General features: G+C 41.7%; 1 protein-coding gene across 3 annotated transcripts in view; it reads left to right on the top strand.

Annotated features, from left to right (window-relative positions):
• The window catches only part of LOC128661187 (ubiquitin carboxyl-terminal hydrolase CYLD), a 166,306-nt gene that overhangs the window by 76,455 nt on the left and 71,068 nt on the right, over positions 1-18,783 (top strand). The window lies entirely within an intron of this gene.

Genomic DNA, 18,783 nt, shown 5'->3' with positions numbered 1-18,783 from the left:
TTGTGTGTGTATACTATGTATGTATGTTTATTTGTGTGTGTATACTATGTATGTATGTGAGTATGTATGTTTGTGTGTGTATACTATGTATGTATGTGTGTGTGTTTGTGTGTATGTTTGTTTTTGTGTGTATACTATGTATGTATGTGTGTGTGTATGTATGCTTGTGTGTGTATACTATGTATGTATGTATGTGTGTGTGTTTGTTTTTTTGTGTATACTATGTATGTTTGTGTGTGTATACTATGTATGTGTGTGTTTTTGTGTATGTATGTTTTTGGGTTTATACTATGTATGTGTGTGTATGTTTGTGTGTGTGTATACTATGTAAGTGTGTGTGTGTAATTGTATGTATGTTTGTGTGTATGTATTTATTAACAGTATGTGTGTGTGTGTGTGTATGTATTTATATACAGTATGTGTCTGGTAAGCATACATTTTGTTTTGTGTGTATACTATGTATGTGTGTGTATGTTTGTTTGTGTGTCTATACTATGTATGTGTGTGTGTATGTATGTTTGTGGGTTTATACTATGTATGTGTGTGTATGTATGTGTGTGTGTATACTATGTAAGTGTGTATGTGTAATTGTATGTATGTTTGTGTGTATGTATTTATATATGTATGTGTGTGTCTGGTAAGCATACATTTTGTTTTGTATGTATACTATATGTATGTGTGTGTGTATACTATGTATGTATGTGTGTGTATGTATGTTTGTGTGTGTTTAGTATGTATGTGTGTGTCTGTGTGTGTATGTATATGTGTGTGTGTGTGTGTGTATATATATATATATATAATAAGTAGCATAGATGTGCACTCTCACTCAAAAACAACTACCAGGGTGCTAGTAACACTGAATATAAAAATACAAATAACTTGCACTCGCTGGAATTTTTTGTGATCAAATTTTACTTGAAAAAAAGTGACGTTTCGAGGACAATATATCCCCTTCCTCAGACAACAAGTAGTGCAAAAATACAGTGCATATATAGGCATTAAACAAGCAAACCCCTCCCCCTAATTAGAGCAAAAAAACGCCAAACTGGTTGCTATGGTGACATATACTTCACAATGTAAACACCATAGTGATAATGCTGATACCATGTTAATAAATGAGCCATCTCAGCCCTTATTATACCAGTGAACATATATGTGAAAATTCAGAAAAACTGTAGAAGCAATGCATACAGATGTGGAGCACACATTGTTTAATGCCTATATATGCACTGTATTTTTGCACTACTTGTTGTCTGAGGAAGGGGATATATTGTCCTCGAAAAGTCACTTTTTTTCAAGTAAAATTTGATCACAAAAAATTCCAGCGAGTGCAAGTTTTTTTGTATTTATATATATATATATATATATATATATATATATATATATATATATATATATATATATGTATACATATACAAAACAAAGAAAGTGTTTTTCAATCCTTCATTAAATATATGTATATGTCCAAAGATAGTCTTATCCTTTATTAACCCCACATGGCTATTGCCCTAAGACTTCATATGAGAGGCAACAACAGTTTCGTCAGAAACAATAAGATCAATCATGGAGCGTAATCACTGTTGTGAGTAAATGTCGGTGTGGGTCTAATACACAATCTTCCTTAAAAAGTGTCTTACTCATGCAAGAAACCGCTATGCGGCTACCCACTTACCGACCTCACCGGGTATTTCCTCGATAAGTGATTTCTCTTGGCGTCCTGGAAGTTGTTAGCCACCACTATGTCCGTATTCTTACTTCAGCATCGAAGCAGCCCTCTGTACTTCCGATGCCCTTCCGATATCCAAACACTGGAAACAGCGTGAATACGTGTAGATGCGTGTGTGACGTACCACGTGTACGTACTCATCCAATCAGATTGGAGAGAATCCGGGACAACTTTCTTGAATGATAGCAAGCCTCAATAGAGAAGTCTAGCTGTCCACGCCAAACTGGGGTGTGAATGGAGCACTTTTAGCACCGCTATTGCACAACTGCTGACCTGAAAAAGTTCACAAATCCACAAGCCCAAAGTTTTTCAGCAAAAAAGTGCAAAATAGCGGTAAAAACATAAACTTTATTCAAGTGTAGTCACACTCATTAAAACATGGGGGTACCAGCATAAAAATAGAACGAAAAACAAAAATCAAACATGAGAACAAATAGCTGACATGTTTCGGCACACAGCCGTAATCATAGCTAATGGGCACACCTGCATTAAACCTTTAGTACCCTTCTCTAAATTCTCATTGGTTGCAATAAAATCATGTTGAGATTGTCACTCCTCCCTATTATTTATTCGTAACTTACAATTCAATCTTGATTAAATATAATAGGATAGAACTCCTAGCTAGAGGAACATAATTCTAACAAAATTATGTCTATTATATCTAATATAAATTCAAATTTAGAAATACTTAGCCAGACTAATGTTGCAACAATAATAAATTATAACTAGATAGATAGCAACAGTTTTAATATCTTATAAATCTATAAAAGACCTTAATAGATAGTGGAAAAAGCTGTAACCATACAATTCCTCCATTATAAATATTGTAAAACTAATTGCATCCAAATATGTTGATAAAGAATGTATGAAAGATTTCATGAAAAAGTGTAGAGTGTTTTTTAACACCCAATACAGCAATGAACTTGGACTTGGCATATAGCTAATGAATTGACAAATATAATCAAATTTATTCATTCAGGATTATTCCTATCTTTATTTAAGTATATGCTATACCAAATCCACATCCATTACAGTAACACAAATAGAGGGAAATTGGAAAAAATCTATTTCCAGTAATTAATTAAGTCGAACTCAGAGTTCAAACCTGAGGGGACTCTGGTACCCAGTCTAAATATCCAGAACATCTCCCTCTTGCCCAGCAATTTGTCTCTATCCCCTCTCCTGGGGGGGGGTAGCCACCTTTTCAATAGCCTGCCAGCGAAAAGTGGTCAAAGCCTTATTGTGCCTTTTAGCAAAGTGCTGGACAAGAGGGGTTGTCGCTGTGCCTGAACTGATCGTAGATAAATGGTTCCTAATTCTCGTGTTGGCATCATTTGAGGTTAATCCTACATACTGTACAGAACACTCTATACATGTTATTAAATAAATAACATATGTAGTAGTACAGTTGAGGCATGTATCAATCTTAAATGTTTCTCCTGTACTAGTCGAATGGAAGCTATCAGAAAATATTGCATATTCACAAGGTCTACATTTACGTTTACCACACTTATATAGCCCTTTGTGTTGTATCCATGAGCTCTCAGACTTTCTATTAGGTTTTGGTAAGCAAGAGGGGGACAGAATATTACCCAAAGTTCTACATTTCCTATATGAACATTTTAGGCCTCTGTCCACACACTCTGCTAAACCATCGTCTGCTGCCAGCATTTTAAAGTGTTTTTTTTACTATTCTACAGATATCTCTGTATTGGGCGCTGTACTCAGTGACAAAGTAAGACTCACTCTTTTTCACTGGGTTGATATTATCTGATCTCTTTCTTGTATTGAGTAATGTCTTCCTATCTATCCTGGCAACCTGCCCCTGTGCTTTATCCAGGATAGTATCTGCATAGCCTCTCTCTTTGAGTCTTTTTCTCAACTCCTCACTTTGCATGCTAAAAGCTCCATCCTCCGTACAATTTCTCCTTAACCTTATAAATTGTCCCTTTGCCACTGAAAAGGGTTCATGTGGAGGATGGCAACTCCCAGCATGCAAAAGTGTATTGCGCGTTATTGGTTTGCGATATGTGTCACATATTATGCCCCCATTTCCAGTACCAGTCAAAGTCAAGTCTAGGAAGCAAATGCTCTCTTTGTGGTGTTCGAAAGTAAAATTCAAGCCCATATCATTATTATTGATCCCGGAAATGAAGTTGTTCAACTCATCTCCCGTACCCTTCCATATAAGAAGTAAGTCATCTATGTATCTCCTGTAAAACACAATCTGATCTTTAAATACATTCATATCTCCAAAGATGTGGGACAGCTCCCACCAACCCATATACAGGTTGGCGAAAGATGGTGCAAACTTGGCACCCATTGCTGTCCCACACCTCTGGAGATAGAATAGTCCTTCAAACTTGAAGTAATTGTGTGTCAGGAGATACATAGTGACTCTTCGTACATAATCCTTTAATTCATCAGAAAAGTTGGTAAAATTGTGCAAAAAATATGTTATAGCTTCAAGCCCTCTTTCATGTGGTATGGAGGAGTAGAGTGATGTGACATCAATTGTCACCCAACTATACTCTCCTTCCACCCACTTTTCTTCTTCTAAGAGATTAATGACGTGTTTAGTGTCTCTCAAGTAACTTTGTAATCTGAGAACTAATGGATTCAGAATAGAATCCAACCACTCTGATAAATGCTCTGATACAGAACCTATACCGCTCACAATCGGGCGGCCTTTAACGTCATCAATACTCTTATGCACTTTGGGAAGATGATGGAAGATGGGCACAACCGGACATGTTACATAGAGATAATCCCTCGTGGATTTGTTAATGTGCCCATCTTCCAAACCATCATCCAAAATGGTCTTTAGAGTAGCTTGGTACATCTGTGTAGGGTCACCTGGTAACGGAACATAATTGTCAGTATTCTGTAATTGGCGTAAGGCCTCTTTAACATAATCGGTCCTGTCGAGAACCACTATTGAACCACCCTTATCTGCCTTGCGTATTGTAATATCATCCATTCTTTTCAATTCATTTAATGCCCTTTTTGCATTGCGTGATAAATTATCATGAGAAACAGCCGTTTCTCTTAAACTCAAAAGATCATTCTCCACCCTTCTGTAAAAGGTCTCTAGTATTGTGCCCCTATAATGTATAGGGTAAAAGTCAGATGAGGGTTTAAACCCACTAAACTCATTTACAGAATGGTGGTCCTGATCAATATGACCTTCAATAGACAAAGCATTAAGGGTGGTAATGTCACAAGCATCCTTAAAAGAGGTACAAGTAACCTCACATGCTTCAGGTATACCAATTCCAACCCTAGTTTCCTCCTCCAATGGTGATTCCCTAAAAAATTTCTGTAAAGTTAAGTTCCTTATCAATTTATTTAGATCTAACATAGTCTCAAAAACATTAAACATATTAGTTGGTGCAAAGTTAAGACCCAAGCTCGACACATTAAGATGTTCTTTAGTGAGTATTCTAGATGAAAGGTTTATTACATTGTTTATTTGTACTTCGTGTTGGTCCTGTTCCCTCTTACTGGGTACCTTATTTGCTCGTGACCTATACCTGTTTTTTCTGATGCTATGTGAAAAACCTTATCAAATTCTGCTTTATCTTGGTTTGCCTGACCAGATTGATTAGTATGTTGACTCATCACATATTTAGAACCTTTGCTGCTAGCTGCTGCTTGTGGCAATATCTCCTTCTGTTTCGCTCCCTGATCATCATTGTATATAGCTACTTGTGAATTGGGAATCTGAAAATTAACATTATGATGTGTACTGGGTTTTAAGATACCAATCTGTGTGCTCTGACCCTGATTACTTTCTCCTTGTTGTTTTAATACTTCTGAATTCTTGTTACTTTCAGAATGGGGTGCAGGTGTAAGTGCATTACTTGGAGATCTATTATGTCTATTGCTATTCCTATTCCTACTCCTGGATCTACCCCTATTCTGTGATCTCCTTGTGTTTGTTCTATCTGTTTTGTTCCAAACATAAACATTCTTATTGTCAAAATCTGTTTTATCTCTCACATATTTTGTGTGTTTTAAATTCAAGACAGAAGTTTTAATCTCAGTAAGAGATGTTTTCAGAATATTATCAAACTTTTTCTGCTGTTCATTTCAATTTGTAGTATCCCAATTTCCTCTCTTACTGTTGTTAACAATTTAACTTTGTATGATATCAAATGTAACATTAATCGAACAGAACACTCAGTGAGAATACTATTCCAGGCCTCAATAAATTCCTCATCCTGGACCTCAAAGGTTGGAAACTTATTGAGCCTAAGTCCTCTTGGTATCATATTTAATTTCAGGTATCTTTCAAAAGTCCAAATATCATATTGCAATTTCATTTCCTTAATGAGTAGTTTCTCCATTTCGTCAAACAAGCAACTCAAGTTGTAGTCCATAATATTCGTAGAAAAAATTCTGTCCAAATCCATACATTCTCTATCAGTCACTGGCATAAGTGAATAAAAATTTGAATTTTCAGTACCCTCCATGTTTGAAGTGCTCATGGACAAATTAGATAAATGAGGATATGAATAAACTGTGCTTTATCAGGTGTGCACAGATAATTAAACAAAATAAAGAAAGTGTTTTTCAATCCTTCATTAAATATATGTATATGTCCAAAGATAGTCTTATCCTTTATTAACCCCACATGGCTATTGCCCTAACACTTCATATGAGAGGCAACAACAGTTTCGTCAGAAACAATAAGATCAATCATGGAGCGTAATCACTGTTGTGAGTAAATGTCGGTGTGGGTCTAATACACAATCTTCCTTAAAAAGTGTCTTACTCATGCAAGAAACCGCTATGCGGCTACCCACTTACCGACCTCACCGGGTATTTCCTCGATAAGTGATTTCTCTTGGCGTCCTGGAAGTTGTTGTATTGTTACTTCAGCATCGAAGCAGCCCTCTGTACTTCTGATGCCCTTCCGATATCCAAACACTGGAAACAGCGTGAATACGTGTAGATGCGTGTGTGACGTACCACGTGTACGTACTCATCCAATCAGATTGGAGAGAATCCGGGACAACTTTCTTGAATGATAGCAAGCCTCAATAGAGAAGTCTAGCTGTCCACGCCAAACTGGGGTGTGAATGGAGCACTTTTAGCACCGCTATTGCACAACTGCTGACCTGAAAAAGTTCACGAATCCACAAGCCCAAAGTTTTTCAGCAAAAAAGTGCAAAATAGCGGTAAAAACATAAACATTTTTGCTGAAAAACTTTGGGCTTGTGGATTCGTGAACTTTTTCAGGTCAGCAGTTGTGCAATAGCGGTGTTAAAAGTGCTCCATTCACACCCCAGTTTGGCGTGGACAGCTAGACTTCTCTATTGAGGCTTGCTATCATTCAAGAAAGTTGTCCCGGATTCTCTCCAATCTGATTGGATGAGTACGTACACGTGGTACGTCACACACGCATCTACACGTATTCACGCTGTTTCCAGTGTTTGGATATCGGAAGGGCATCGGAAGTACAGAGGGCTGCTTCGATGCTGAAGTAAGAATACGGACATAGTGGTGGCTAACAACTTCCAGGACGAAAAGAGAAATCACTTATCGAGGAAATACCCGGTGAGGTCGGTAAGTGGGTAGCCGCATAGCGGTTTCTTGCATGAGTAAGACACTTTTTAAGGAAGATTGTGTATTAGACCCACACCGACATTTACTCACAACAGTGATTACGCTCCATGATTGATCTTATTGTTTCTGACGAAACTGTTGTTGCCTCTCATATGAAGTCTTAGGGCAATAGCCATGTGGGGTTAATAAAGGATAAGACTATCTTTGGACATATACATATATTTAATGAAGGATTGAAAAACACTTTCTTTATTTTGTTTAATTATCTGTGCACACCTGATAAAGCACAGTTTATTCATATCCTCATTTATCTAATTTGTCCATGAGCACTTCAAACATGGAGGGTACTGAAAATTCAAATTTTTAAGTTTTTTTTTTTTTTATTGATAGAAAGTAGAAGAATGTACAAATACTGTGGAGACGCAGCTCCTATCTGACAAGATGAAGTTTACAGATATAACAAGTAGAGGGTCCGCGCCCCACAAATTAAGACATATTTTCAGCATTTACATAACACTATGAACAGAGTCGACTTATCGAGCCTTGATTCATGGCTGACAAGTCTGAGATCAAAGAAGAACAGACAAAAAGAAAATAAAGATGGAAAAGAAAGGGGGGGGGACTTAGTATCTAATCAGGTAATAGATTTACTGAGCATAAGAAAGGAGACTGGTAAAAAGGAGGTGTGGTAGAAGTGAAGGGGAGGGGAAGTATAGAGAAAGGTGTCAGGAGGGGAGCCTGGGCCGATTTATTGAGGTAGTGTATGTGTTAGGAGGGCTACCGTCGTAGAGGAGATATAGGCATGGAACTATGTGTCTTGGGCAGTTACATTGGGCCTCCAGTCTGTATATTGGAGCTCCTTCCAGTCAGCCCAAATTAACTCGAACAGGTCAGACTTATTCAGTTTGTAAAAGATGTCCTTTTCCATTGTGTAAATGTATGCCATATTGTTACAGATCGTTGCCCAACTTGGTGCCCGTTCTTTCTTCCAGGAGCATGCAACAGAGTACTTTATAGTCATGAACAGGTAGATGCAGAGATACGCGTGATTTTTAGGTAAAGAGTGTAAGTTTAGGTGGAGGAGGGCTGAGTCAGCCAGACTGGGAAGCCCGATGCCAAAACTCTGTAGCACCGAGAAGCACCTTGTCCACAGGGGCCGGATCACGGGACAGTCCCACCAGATATGTAGTGCATTCCCCCTGTGGCCACAATTCCTCCAGCAATTGGGGGACACTGTCGGGAAAATTTTCGCTAATCTAGTGGGTACATAGTACCAATGAGTGAGAAGTTTAAAGTAAGTTTCGTATAGTGTTGTGCAATGTATAGCTTTCTGGGTCAAGGAGAGAGCTCGCTCCCACTCCTCCAAGGAAGCATGTCTACCTGTCAGTGTCTCCCAGCGGGAGAGATGGGGAGGGGTCTCAAGGTCTAGGGACCCCCCAAGCAGTTTGTAATGAACTGAAAGTGGCCTACACAGCCTATCTCCCCTTGCCCAGATGGACTCCCAAAGGGTCCGAGGTCTGTCTAAGGAAGGCTTGAAGCCCCAACTGTTTAAAAAGCTCTTCATTCTCTGGTATTCAAAGGGTAGATACAATGGAATCTGGTCCTCGGCACTGATCTGGGATAATTGTTTAAATGTGTTTCGAGGAGACGTGGACCAGAGATCCGCTATATTGTTAATTCCCAGTTGGACCCACTTATTAGGATGAGAGTCTTGGAGGCCCGATAAGAGGCCTACTATGGAGGCGACTGGGGAGGGATGCGGAGCCACGAGGGGATGATGACGTATTCTGTCCCAAAAGCTGAGGCATTCACGAACCACTGGGTTCGTTAGGGCAAGCTCCCTACGACAGTGTGGAGGGGACCAAATTAAGTCGCGTAAGGCGATTTGGAAGGGCAGCGAAGCCTGTTCAATGGATTTCCACTTGGCTTCCGATGACTTTACCCCCCATTGAGATATATGGGTAAGCATTGCAGCCTCATAGTACCGTATCACCGACGGTGAAGCTATGCCCCCCGCGGTTTTGGGAAGTTGAAGCACTCTATGTGCGACTCTGGGAGGTTTATCCAGCCAAATATATTTGGTGAACCCACTTTGAAATTGAAGGAGCAGATGCCTCGGAATTTTAATCGGCAGGCAGCGGAACAGGTATGTCAGCTTGGGAAGGAAAGACATTTTCAGAGCCGCGATCCTACCCACCCAGGAGACATGCTGGAGGTTCCAGTCCTTTCGTAGAGAGCGAAGAGAGGTTAGGAGAGGGAGATAGTTGTCTTTTATTGTTTGGGGAAAGCTGCTAGATATCCTGACACCCAAGTGTAGGACAGAGTGTTCGGTCCAGGTAAATTTATAGGACTCTGTAAGAGGAGCTAATTGAGCCTTCGTAAATCCCTGCGTATACACTTGTGTTTTTGCTAAGTTCAACTTATAATAAGAGTGGGCCCCGAACGTGGTGAGAATGTCGAGAAGCCTAGGCATCCCTTGATCAGGGTGTTATAGAAACAAAGTTATGTCGTCAGCAAAGAGTGCAATTTTGTGCACAGTGCCCGACAAGGTGACTCCTTTAATGAGGGGGTCAGATCTGATCTGCTCAGCCAAAGGTTCTATGGACAGGGCGAACAGGAGTGGCGAAAGGGGGCACCCCTGTCTGGTGCCGTTAGTGATAGGAAAGAGAGAGGAGCAAAAACCTAGGCCACACACAGAGGCAGTAGGAGTTGAGTACAAGGCTTGAACCGCCGTAATGAAGTCGGGGGGAAAATGAAATTTCTTAAGGACTGCCCAGAGGTATTGCCATCTAACCCGGTCAAACGCCTTCTCGGCGTCGAGTGAGATGACCGCCAGCGACCTTCGAAGATGTGAGGCTGAAGTGAGGATGTTAAGGAGGCGTCTCGTATTGTCTGGACCCTCCCGAAGGGGGACAAATCCCACCTGATCCGAATCAATAAGAGAGGGGAGTAAATTAGCAAGACGGTTGGCGAGTATCTTTGAATAGAACTTGATGTCCGTATTTATCAAAGAGATGGGCCTGTAGCTCGCACACAGCGATGGGTCCTTATCTGGTTTGAGGATGGTGACAATGTTAGCTTCTAGGAATTCGCTCTTAAAGTGGCCCTCTTCTCTAGCCAGATTATAGAATTTTAGAAGCAGCGGGGCTAATTCTTTAGCATAAGTCTTGAAGAAATGCGCAGGGTAACCGTCAGGTCCCGGGGATTTAAAGGGCTTTGCATGCCTTATAACTCTTAAGACCTCTTGGAGAGAAAAGGGAGCGCTCAAAGCATCTCTCTGTTCAGGGGCAAGCATAGGGAGCGTCATTGTCTTAAGGTAAGTGTCCAGAACCGCCTGGGAGGAGGGCTTAAGAGGCTCGGCTGTAGCTATGTTATAAAGCTTGGCATAGTAATCGGCAAACGCCTTACCTATCTGGGACGGGATCTGAAGAAGGGAGCCTGAAGCTCGTATGGAGTGAATTCGGGAGGCCCCTAGTCTGTTTCTAATTTTGTTTGCCAACAGAGTATCAGCTTTGTTGCCTTTGCAGTAAAATAATTGCTTAAGCTTTGTGAGGTTAATTTGGGTTCTGCGCAGTTCAATCCTAGAGATGTGATCTTTGATTTCGGCAATTTGGGATGTGGTCTCTGCTGTGACTACTCTTCTGTTGCATGCTTCTAGTTGCCGTAACTTAATATGGGCTTGTGAAAGGGTGAGACCCGCCTGCTTCCTCATATGCGCTTGTTTAGTAATAAGGAGGCCTCTAAATGTAGCTTTAGCCGCGCCCCATAATGTATCTTCCCTGACCGTGAAATTGTCGTTAGTTTGAATAAAGTGGGTTATGTCTTTGCGTAGTTCCTCTCTAAAGGGTATATCCTGTAATATCTGATGAGGCAATCTCCATTTGGGTCTGATATGGGTGGAGTTAGAGGAAACTATGTCGGCCTGAACTAGGTCGTGATCAGACCAGGAACAAAGGGAAATTTTGGTTCTCTGAACTAAGTCAAGGGAGTCAGCTGTAGAGAAGATATAGTCAAGCCTTGAGTAAAGCTTATGGGGGTGCGAGAAGTGGGTGTAGTCGTGGTCCTTAGGATGTAGGGCTCTCCATATATCATACAGACCCAAGGCTGACATCATTTGCCTGAATTTGTGTGAGAGTTGTTTTGCTGGGGTAGGTGCTAAGTCGAGAGATTTGGATCTTCTGTCTAATATATGGTCCCAGACCATGTTAAAGTCACCCGCTATGAGGACTCTCCCTTGTTGAACTTGGGATAGGGCATGGAGAATGTGTTTGAGGTATCGCGGTTGCCTGGAATTCGGGAGATATACGGATGCCAGGGTGTAGGTGACGTGATTTATTTTACATATAAGGATAATAAATCTGGCCTGAGGGTCTCTGATGACTTGTATGCTTTCGAAAGCCAATCGCTTGTGTAACAATATCGCTACTCCCCTAGCTTTTTTGTTAAAAGAAGCGGTTTCGATATGTGTATAGGACTTTGAGATGAGCCTTAAGGGCTCCCCGTCTAGCCAGTGGGTCTCCTGTAGGAATACTACATCTGGGTTGTGGTGTTTCAGCGTCCTGATTAAAAGGTTGCGTTTATGGGGTGAGTTGAGGCCCCTAACATTATGTGTCAGAAGCCTGATGGTGGACATGGCCAGTAGGAGAGGTGCTGTAGTGAGTCCCTTGTGGAGGGCTTGGGTTGTATTGTAGGTCAGGGGGAGGACAGAGGGGAAGTAAGGTTAGGGGGGGTGGGAATGGGGTGGGAGAGGAAAGAAGAGCACTTAGAGAAGCGCTCAAAAGTGTGGTGGAAATAGTCCACCTCGAGGAGTCCTGGAATGGACTTCTATGTGGGGGCGGAGTAGGGGGAAAAGTTAAGCTAAAGTACACAAAGTTTGGGGCATCGTAAACAACAGCCCCGCTCTGCTAAAATTAATTACTAAGACATTAACTGACATTTATTATACTCTAAGTATGTTGCTATGTGATGAAGATATAATAACCTGCAGAATAACCTCAATCAAAACATATTCAAAAGGTATTGCAAACATAAAACAACACATCAAACAAACAGATAACCATTAAGTAGCTATAGAGAGAAGTAATATTTGCTCTAGAGCAGGTCTGTATAGGGCAAGTCCCAGCAGTTAAGAAACAGTTGAGGGCTGTGGTAATTTTGCCCTCTTGGCTCTCTGATCGTTGATAGTCCATTCTGGGGCAGAGGCCCGCAGCTTAGGGTAGGGAGGTTCCCTTTGTGGGGGCGATTCCGGCCTAAGACCCCAGTTAGTGAGAAGTGTTAGACCTTGATTCAGAGTTGTGGCCACAAAATTTTGATTGTCTTTGGTGATGATAAGGCGAGTTGGGAACCCCCATCTATACTTAATGTTGTTCTTCCTCAGAGTTATAGTGATAGATTGGTAATGACGTCTCTGCTGTAAGGTGTGAACCGAAAGGTCAGGTAAAAGCTGGATATCTTGAAATCTCTCGCTCAAAGTTGGTTTCTTAAAGGCTGCCTGCATCAACCTATCCTTAAACAAAAAACTGTGGAAGCACACTATTACATCCCGTGGTTTATCTTGAGCCACATTTCTAGAGCGCAGTGCCCTGTGCGCCCGCTCCATAGTGGCGGTCAGGCCCTCTGGGCTACCAATCAATGCGTGGAACAGTTCTCTCAAAAAGTCTTGAAGGTCGGATGGCGCTACCGATTCCGGAATGCCTCGGAATCTGATGTTATTACGCCTAGATCTGTCCTCTACCTCTGCCACCTTCAGTTCCAGTTGAGAAATTTGGTCAGCCAAGCTCTCCGAGTAGGCCAGTAGGTTGGATTGATCCACCACCACATCATCTTGTTTCCTTTCCAGGGCATCTACTCTTTCCCCGATCTCTGAGATCTCTTTTTTAAGCTCTGCTGAGCTGCGCTGGATTTCCTGAGTGATGAATTTGGTCTGAGAGGCCAGGAGTTTCTTTAAGGACTTCTCGGTGATGTAGTGTTGTGATGCAGACGCAGAGTGGACACTAGATTGGGACTCGTCATCTTGTGAATCCGGATCACTCAACTCTCCTTGTGGTTCCATGTCTAGGCCCTTAGGCTGCTGTGTGAAGTGGTCATAGACTGTCTTTTTTGATTTTGAGGCAGACTTAAGGGGTTTTCTCCCCAAGTGCGGCATAGTGCTGTGATTGTATAGTGACAAGGCACTCTGGACCTAAGAATTCAGATGTGTTTGCAAAGGGTTATAGTTATTCTGCTGAGGAAAAGTAAGGTTAATGGGTCATAGCACGCACATAGGTTAATACATTACTCTAAAGAGTGCAGAGCGGGGCTGATTACCACAGGGATAATAACACTCACATTTCGGACATGAATACGTATATACCTTGGCTTATCTCTGGTCCCTCACCTCAGGGAAGAGGAGGATACGACCCGAAGGAAGGGAAAGGGTAAGTGGAAGTGACCCACACGGACAAGCCGTGCGGGAGCGGAGAGGTGAGGGAGCGGCAACCAGTGGAAATTAGGTTAAAAGGACAAATCAGAGGTGCAATCAAAATTAGTCAGATGGTGGACCGATAAAGTGGCGGATCTAGCGCCCAATAACCTGCTACAGTCTCGTTATAGAAATTGGGTCAGGACAAGGCAGCAGAATGAGATAACAATTAATTTAGGTAGACTAATTACCAGGAGTTAGTGTAGAGGCTGAAAAATCATTGACTCTATGGGTCGGGATAAGAAGGTAGCAGAGTATGCAAAGCCCTCTCCCCTTTTTTTTTTTTTTTTTTTTTTTTTTTTTTTATATAAAAGAGCGGTGTGCCCGAAAGTGACAGAAATGGCCTCGGGGGGAAATCAATAAATCCTAAGTAGTAAGGGGCGCTGGCAGGGATATTTGAGTTGAGGCTGAAGGCCTAACTCGCTGGAAAGGCACAGAGATGGGCTATACACTATCAAAGCATCAGCCTTAAAATAATCTGATTCTAGGGCTAAATGTGTGGAATGGGACTCTATTATTAAAGAAGGTTGAGATGGAACTCACAAGCCTGCCAATCTAGAGCAGTACTTTCTAAACTTACTAGCTGTATACTAGGAGAATGGTGAGCTGCATTAACCCTATGTGATGCTAGATACTGAGACACCTAAAGGAGAGAAGGTATATGGTTAAGGCAACAATACTAAAACACACTCCACCTCAGGCTATGAGCCCTGAGGACAATGAAGCTGACGCAGCAGCTAATACAAATATGAAAAGGATTAACCTGGAAATGCCCCTAAAATAAAGGCCACGTGAGGTCTCACTATATCAAGGAGGTTGTGTGAAAAAACAGCTAGAATGTCACAGTCACTGTTTTGCAGGGTGTGGCTGCTGGGCCTGATGTCAAGACCCTCTAGACGTTAGGAAATCCCAGGGGTCTGGGCCCCAGACAGATAGGTGGGTCAGGGGTAGGTTGCCCCCTTCCAATTTCAAAAAGATGTGAGCTGCGGAGGGAAAAAGCTGCAGGCTTTGCTGTGAACCCCAGGTAGAGCAGGCTCAATATGGTATCTTGATAAATTGGGGCTGTTACTGCAGGGGAGAAGTTGTCTAAGTGAGCCTTCAGAGCTTAATTAGTAAGGTCCGTGAGACAAGCTCCTTATAGTGGTCTGTGTTCACTAGGGTGAGCCCCTTGTTACAGTCCCTAGGTGACCAGTTGTAGGCAATAACTTTGACTTAGTTCCAGGGGCCTGGCTAATTCCCCCTCCACCAATTAACTAGCAAGCAGGAGAGGCGCTCTTTCTGTGGGGATCTGGGTGTCAGCTCGTATGGGGCAAAAGTGTTAGTAATGTGCTGCCTATATACCGGGGTCAAATTGGTCTGTGTACTGTGTCAGCTATTCTGACAGGCTCTTACCCGGTTCCGGTGGCTGATATGCTGAGAGATCCTCCTTCTAGTTGGAAGCCGGTTCCAATCCGGCGTGGAAGCCAAAGGGCCTCAAGATGGCGGATATTCGCGCTCTTTTTCCCCTCCTGGGCTATGCAACGATGGCCTCTGACAGTCCAGCAGCAAACGACAGCTGATCGCTCCGGAGCGGGTCCCCGGCCCTCCGGAGCGAGGTCAGACAGTGAAAGCAGGAGTCCGGTGCTGGAGGGTGCGTGGGGCAGCAGCAACTCCGGAGCGGAGCCCCGACCCTCCGGAGTGAGGAAGCAGCTGCAGCACAAGGTGAGGGATTGCTGTGCAGTCCGCAGGTATCGAACAGGAAGCTCTTGGGTGGTGGCGGTGGTGGAGAAGTTAGATGCCGGAGACCAGGCTAGTACCGGTGAAGGTAAGGAGGCCGGTTGGGGAACCACAATCTCCTCAGGGTATAGTTGGGGCCCGTCTACAATCTCCCCAGCAGGAAGCAGGACCGCTCGTCCCTCTGTGAGTGTCTCCCTCTGAGGTAGTTATTAGCCACTGGCGAGGTGGGTGGAAAAGCCACTCTGCAGTGTAGGGATGTCCACTGACTAGAGCAGGTAGAGTAGTTATTAAATAGGTGCCGAATTCAGGGTTTGTAAGTCTCTTTATAATATATAGTTTACGGAGCTCAGAGTGCACACGTCTGCTCGGCTCAGTGGCTAGCTCCGCCCCCCGAAAATTCAAATTTTTATTCACTTATGCCAGTGACTGATAGAGAATGTATGGATTTGGACAGAATTTTTTCTACGAATATTATGGACTACAACTTGAGTTGCTTGTTTGACGAAATGGAGAAGCTACTCATTAAGGAAATGAAATTGCAATATGATATTTGGACTTTTGAAAGATACCTGAAATTAAATATGATACCAAGAGGACTTAGGCTCAATAAGTTTCCAACCTTTGAGGTCCAGGATGAGGAATTTATTGAGGCCTGGAATAGTATTCTCACTGAGTGTTCTGTTCGATTAATGTTACATTTGATATCATACAAAGTTAAATTGTTAACAACAGTAAGAGAGGAAATTGGGATACTACAAATTGAAATGAACAGCAGAAAAAGTTTGATAATATTCTGAAAACATCTCTTACTGAGATTAAAACTTCTGTCTTGAATTTAAAACACACAAAATATGTGAGAGATAAAACAGATTTTGACAATAAGAATGTTTATGTTTGGAACAAAACAGATAGAACAAACACAAGGAGATCACAGAATAGGGGTAGATCCAGGAGTAGGAATAGGAATAGCAATAGACATAATAGATCTCCAAGTAATGCACTTACACCTGCACCCCATTCTGAAAGTAACAAGAATTCAGAAGTATTAAAACAACAAGGAGAAAGTAATCAGGGTCAGAGCACACAGATTGGTATCTTAAAACCCAGTACACATCATAATGTTAATTTTCAGATTCCCAATTCACAAGTAGCTATATACAATGATGATCAGGGAGCGAAACAGAAGGAGATATTGCCACAAGCAGCAGCTAGCAGCAAAGGTTCTAAATATGTGATGAGTCAACATACTAATCAATCTGGTCAGGCAAACCAAGATAAAGCAGAATTTGATAAGGTTTTTCACATAGCATCAGAAAAAACAGGTATAGGTCACGAGCAAATAAGGTACCCAGTAAGAGGGAACAGGACCAACACGAAGTACAAATAAACAATGTAATAAACCTTTCATCTAGAATACTCACTAAAGAACATCTTAATGTGCTGAGCCTGGGTCTCAACTTTGCACCAACTAATATGTTTAATGTTTTTGAGACTATGTTAGATCTAAATAAATTGATAAGGAACTTAACTTTACAGAAATTTTTTAGGGAATCACCATTGGAGGAGGAAACTAGGGTTGGAATTGGTATACCTGAAGCATGTGAGGTTAATTGTACCTCTTTTAAGGATGCTTGTGACATTACCACCCTTAATGCTTTGTCTATTGAAGGTCATATTGATCAGGACCACCATTCTGTAAATGAGTTTAGTGGGTTTAAACCCTCATCTGACTTTTACCCTATACATTATAGGGGCACAATACTAGAGACCTTTTACAGAAGGGTGGAGAATGATCTTTTGAGTTTAAGAGAAACGGCTGTTTCTCATGATAATTTATCACGCAATGCAAAAAGGGCATTAAATGAATTGAAAAGAATGGATGATATTACAATACGCAAGGCAGATAAGGGTGGTTCAATAGTGGTTCTCGACAGGACCGATTATGTTAAAGAGGCCTTACGCCAATTACAGAATACTGACAATTATGTTCCGTTACCAGGTGACCCTACACAGATGTACCAAGCTACTCTAAAGACCATTTTGGATGATGGTTTGGAAGATGGGCACATTAACAAATCCACGAGGGATTATCTCTATGTAACATGTCCGGTTGTGCCCATCTTCCATCATCTTCCCAAAGTGCGTAAGAGTATTGATGACGTTAAAGGCCGCCCGATTGTGAGCGGTATAGGTTCTGTATCAGAGCATTTATCAGAGTGGTTGGATTCTATTCTGAATCCATTAGTTCTCAGATAACAAAGTTACTTGAGAGACACTAAACACGTCATTAATCTCTTAGAAGAAGAAAAGTGGGTGGAAGGAGAGTATAGTTGGGTGACAATTGATGTCACATCACTCTACTCCTCCATACCACATGAAAGAGGGCTTGAAGCTATAACATATTTTTTGCACAATTTTACCAACTTTTCTGATGAATTAAAGGATTATGTACGAAGAGTCACTATGTATCTCCTGACACACAATTACTTCAAGTTTGAAGGACTATTCTATCTCCAGAGGTGTGGGACAGCAATGGGTGCCAAGTTTGCACCATCTTTCGCCAACCTGTATATGGGTTGGTGGGAGCTGTCCCACATCTTTGGAGATATGAATGTATTTAAAGATCAGATTGTGTTTTACAGGAGATACATAGATGACTTACTTCTTATATGGAAGGGTACGGGAGATGAGTTGAACAACTTCATTTCCGGGATCAATAATAATGATATGGGCTTGAATTTTACTTTCGAACACCACAAAGAGAGCATTTGCTTCCTAGACTTGACTTTGACTGGTACTGGAAATGGGGGCATAATATGTGACACATATCGCAAGCCAATAACACGCAATACACTTTTGCATGCTGGGAGTTGCCATCCTCCACATGTACCCTTTTCAGTGGCAAAGGGACAATTTATAAGGTTAAGGAGAAATTGTACGGAGGATGGAGCTTTTAGCATGCAAAGTGAGGAGTTGAGAAAAAGACTCAAAGAGAGAGGCTATGCAGATACTATCCTGGATAAAGCACAGGGGCAGGTTGCCAGGATAGATAGGAAGACATTACTCAATACAAGAAAGAGATCAGATAATATCAACCCAGTTAAAAAGAGTGAGTCTTACTTTGTCACTGAGTACAGCGCCCAATACAGAGATATCTGTAGAATAGTAAAAAAACACTTTAAAATGCTGACAGCAGACGATGGTTTAGCAGAGTGTGTGGACAGAGGCCTAAAATGTTCATATAGGAAATGTAGAACTTTGGGTAATATTCTGTCCCCCTCTTGCTTACCAAAACCTAATAGAAAGTCTG

The sequence above is a fragment of the Bombina bombina genome, chromosome 5, assembly GCF_027579735.1.
Source record: "Bombina bombina isolate aBomBom1 chromosome 5, aBomBom1.pri, whole genome shotgun sequence".
NCBI lineage: Eukaryota > Metazoa > Chordata > Amphibia > Anura > Bombinatoridae > Bombina > Bombina bombina.
The sequence above is the reverse complement of the archived record's forward strand: the minus strand, read 5'-3'. Positions and strand labels throughout refer to the sequence as shown.